The sequence below is a fragment of the Pecten maximus genome, chromosome 18 (assembly GCF_902652985.1).
Source record: "Pecten maximus chromosome 18, xPecMax1.1, whole genome shotgun sequence".
Classification (NCBI taxonomy): Eukaryota; Metazoa; Mollusca; class Bivalvia; order Pectinida; family Pectinidae; genus Pecten; species Pecten maximus.
In genome coordinates this window covers 26,256,988-26,262,077 of record NC_047032.1, presented here as the reverse complement: position 1 = coordinate 26,262,077, position 5,090 = coordinate 26,256,988, and positions in this window count along the sequence as shown.

The window sequence follows — 5,090 nt, the reverse complement described above, 5'->3', positions numbered from 1 at the left end:
CTTCTTAAAAAACAGCCTTTACACTATCGCTGACGTAGCATCTTCAAAGTATTACTTTCTTTAAACATATTCCTTAAACATTTTAAACGTCTAGACATAACCAGCGCCATTATTTTAAATGTAAAATGATTTTTAAACTTATTGTTTTGTATATTAACACTGTATTGCTTTATCGTGTTGTTGTTTTGTTTGCTATTGATGTAGTAACACATGTGTGTACTTTATCCTTAAAGTGTATCTGTACACATCCATTGCTGTATAACTCTATATACAAAGTCAAAAGATACATTTGTAGCTTACCCAGGTATTACATCCCCAAAGGTTAGAGATGCCATTTATATATATCTTATAAATTAAATGTGTATAAGTAATCCATTACACCAGAAAGAATTCTATATTTTGTAATTTGTAAGTGCCTTTCGGTCATCATTATTAGGCTGTTATTATGTTATTCATATATTTTTTTAAATATTTATTTTATCTTTTTATTGGGTGGGGGTGGGAGGGGGGGGGGGGGGGGGGGGGAGGGTGCTTTGTGTTCCCCTTCCTTCTATTAATCTTTTTGACAAGCAAAAATATTTTACATATCTAAGACTTTTGCCTTAATTGCGAAAAATAAAGTGCCCATAACCAAAAACGCCAATAGTGTGTACGAGTTACTTCCCCTCATCCATCTCGTTGATGCAGGAAGCGTAATACACACGTATAAAGCCATTGTCCAAGATTTTATCGTTTCTCTTCTTAACAGACTTTTTCAACCCAATAAAGGTGTGAGATAGTATCATGAAATTACAGAAGTTTTGCTTGTTTTTTTTTGTTTATGTGGGGTTTTGTTTTTTGTTTTTTGTTTTTTTTTCTGTTTTTGTGAAGAAATAATTTCCGGGTCCCATCATGAACTCATCGGGTATTGTGGTAAAATTATGCAACAGAAGATACCCCCGAGGAGTTCCGCATGATCCGGTCGCCGAGGACCTCTTGAGGTGTAGTCCTGAGGCACAGCATCTAATTAAGTTTAATTGCGTAGAAAAGGCACCCTAGCAGCAACTTTTAGTGTTAATATGTGTTACAATGATAAAAACCATTATGTTGGAAAACTAGATGTAACATAATTTAATTTTGATAATTCTTCATGATTGATTAATTGCAATATATAGCAGAGGATCAACGTACTATTTTAAATGCTGCATATCATTTATGTCTATATATACCATGTCATAACTGTTTACACTCAATAAGCATTTAAAAAACAAATTATGTTTTAACATATCAATTGACCTCATCAAACTTAAATTTTCGGACACCTACTACCAAAGGAGTTTGGTCTTTTGTGTAGAGTGATAGAATACCCAAGAAAGTGTGCCCAATAAGTCATACTTAGATGTTGGTGTGGGACTGAATTCGGGATGAATTCCGTCAAAATTTCTTCGTCGCTTATAGGAGGCGAAACTAAGTACACATTTTGTTGGGTGTGTTTTTTTGTTAGTTTTGTTTTTTGTTTTATGTTTGTTTGTTTGTTTGTTTTTTTACACACATTTCATCTTTAAACATCAATACGCACCAATCGTCCAGAAAAAAATATGTGTAAATAGACTAAATCACAATCATTCATCTCTTGTGCAAGTTCGCCATTCAGCAAAATGAGATCAAAGGACCTGTTGCAGGATGGCCCACGAAGGAATTCTTTGTAAAACATTTTATTTTGATAAAAGATGTCAAAATACACATGGAATGGCCTATTCTTTTTAATTTTTATATTTGGTGCGATTACAGCGAGAGATTTCAAATGCCGATAGTATCTTAATGAAAAAAATATTTTCTGCCTTACCATAAACACACTCTACCAAAATGAACTATTTTTTAATATTGTATGCCCGACTTGTGAATTTATTTTGCATAATTTACATAATACATGAAAATGGGTGACAGACAGGGATACTTTTTTCGTCATTTTGATTTCAGTAATTCAGAAAAATATCAACAGATGTATCTAAAACCCTGAGTGCAGACAGTGAAAGTGTTTTAAAAACATCTTTGATATCCTTGTGAAACATTACAAAAATATCAAGATAGTAGGTCCCTGGCAAGTAAGAGAAATATCATGTTTATCTCCCCTACCCCCAAAAATCAACAAAACGCGGACAAAAAATTCAAAAGCTACTAGTACCTTAATGAGAGATTATTTGTTCCCAAAGCATGACTTTCTTCAGCCAAAATGAACTAGTTTTGAAGAAAATATTACAAAATTATGATTTTCTTTTGCATAATTTATGTTTTATTTGAAACTTTTCTTCGTTAAATCTGTGGAATGACTAAAAACGATTCAAGTACATGTATTAAACCCCAAGTACAATTTTTCTACGTGTTTCAAACTTTTCTGTCGTGTCATTGTGACAGAATATGATAGCATGAACAAAGTAAATGACTTTCCAGTGAGAGTTTTCACTAGTTATTTATTTATATGTTTACTTTATATAGTACAAGAGTTCTTAGTGTTGTATAAAATATGTAGGCATTCCATATGCATATTTGTCTTTTTTTTCTGATACATACTGGTGAAAATTTCAATAATTAGTTAATAATAATAATAAAAAAAACAATTTCACTGCCTTTCATAACACATATGTTTCAACACCTCTATTGTCGGGATACTCAAAGTGTATTTAAATTCTAATTTTGTTCCTTGCGTTTTGTCAAGCAATCTCTGTGTTTCTACTGTATGAATGAAACAGAAGATCGGTTATTGGATCTTGATTAATGTTCCTTAAAACATTGAGACGAAAATATGTTTTATATACTATATTTGTGTGGCCATTTTTCGTCCAATCCTTTAACAGAATGTGTAGAGGGAATTATACATTTTACAAAAAAAGAAATTTAAATATACTTTCATGTATCAGTAAACAATAACAAACACTTACACGGTGAAAATCTGATAGGGTGATGTCAAACCATTGACGAATACCGAATTGGTTGTAATACTATAAAGGGTAATGGATTGTACTTTATGTAGTAGAACAGTATCACTACTGCCTTATCACAATGCCTTATTCGCAATGGAAGCTAAATGCATTGGTTTAAACTGCAAAACCTCATTGAAATACAAATATGCAGTTGGCGATAAAAGATATTCTCGATATGTACAAGAATGGATGAAACCCCTGTTGGAAGCTGATGGTATTGCAACAACTGATGTTGGGGAGGCAAAGATGTGCCCAAAGTGTTATACTTGATATTTAAGGAAACGTCCAAGGTCAGAGCCCATGGTAGATGACTCAAATACATATGAGTCTAAGAAGAGCAACTGCAATCCTGTTGAGGAAGAAAGTGTCTCAATCTGTCCTACGGTTGATGACCTCTTTTTCACTCCATCCTCTCACAGGAAATGTTGCCTTTGCCTTTCATATACTAAACAAACTGCCACAATTACTGAAAAGGCTAGGTTCCAATGGATCTTGTTTCACAGGATATGGGTCTCTAAGTCTGCGAGATCATGCGCATACCATTTATTGGGAAAGACTTGGATCCTAATTTTCCAATTACTGCTGCTGGAAGGGGAAAGTTGTCACTCTATCTTCCAGATAAACATGAAGAGGTGATCAATGATCTTCAGAGATTATCGTACCAACTTGGTAGTGGAAAGACATCCTTTTCTTTCAATCTGAAAAATATGGATGACCAAGACTGTCTAGCTTGGACTGGGTGGAACATGGAGCAGCTGCAAGAGCTTCATAGCCGATGTGCACATCTAATATCTTCCCAGTGTTTGTCAACAGAAGATTGTCTCCTCTTGTTTTGGGTCAAACTCAAAACGGACATATCCTATACACAGTTGGCATCCCTATTTAACCTGCATAAATCCAGTGTCAGTAGAATATTCCACAATGTTGCTCAATCTCTCGAGGCGACAGTTGTTCCCTTGTATCTGGAATCTGAACATATTTCTAGAGAAAACGCCATCAACCATAACACTGCATTCACCAAGACTTTCTTTAGTGATAATGTTACAGTTGTTTTAGATGGAACGTACATCTATATTGGAAAGAGTGGCGATCACGAGTTTCAAAGAAAAAGTTATTGCGGGTAGAAAAAAAGAAACTATATTAAATGTATGAGTGTAGTTTTCCCAGATGGATACGTCTTGGACACGGTTGGGCCATTTTTTGGGAGTGAAAATGACGCCACAATAACCAAGAAAATCCTTGACGGAATTGAAAGCCTGAATCCCTCTCCTGCAGGCAGAGGACCATATCATCGTAGATCGTGGATTCAGGGATGTTCTGAAAGACATCTCTGAAGTGGGATATGGACATCACATGCCATCCTTTCTCCAGCCAGGAAAGAGCCAGCATGATTCTCTTGAAGGCAACACTGATAGATGCATCACAAAAACGAGATGGGTTGTTGAGAGCTATCACGCAAGATTTAAGAAATTTAAATTCTTTCAGACAGAACTCTCATCTAATCACTTAATTGACATCATTGCAACACTCGTAAAGGTTGTAACCGCTTCCCTGAACTTCCTCCGTGGTTCTATATATGAACCTTATTCTGAACAGGTGCTGAACAAATGAAAGGGTTATCAATTAAGGTTAAAGAGCTTGCACAAAGGGTGAAGAATGAACCGGAGTTATCCAAACGTGCCCAATCTTACTGGCAAAAGCTTGAGGCGACTGATGTTACCTTTCCAAAACTCCCTAAGGATTACTTGGAAACATTGGCGTGTGGAACATACCAGCTGAAGTTGTCAAACGGTTATATAACCGAGCATCTCAGTGATGACGGAGACTATCAGGTCATGGTATACCAGCACTCCGATGACCTATTACGCTGTCAGCTAAGGTCACGTCATAGATCACAAACCAAATATAACATCTGGATTTTATATCATGATGCACCAAATCCGATACAGGCATACTACTGCACATGTCCTTCTGGTCAGAGGACGGTAGGCATGTGTGCACACACCGCAAGTGTCCTCTACTACCTCGGAGTTTATAAGCATTCTTCGACCAATCTAAGGAAATCCAGTTTTAAAGAATACATGCTATAGACAGAATTTGACGGGAAACCTTCAATAAACAAAGAACACA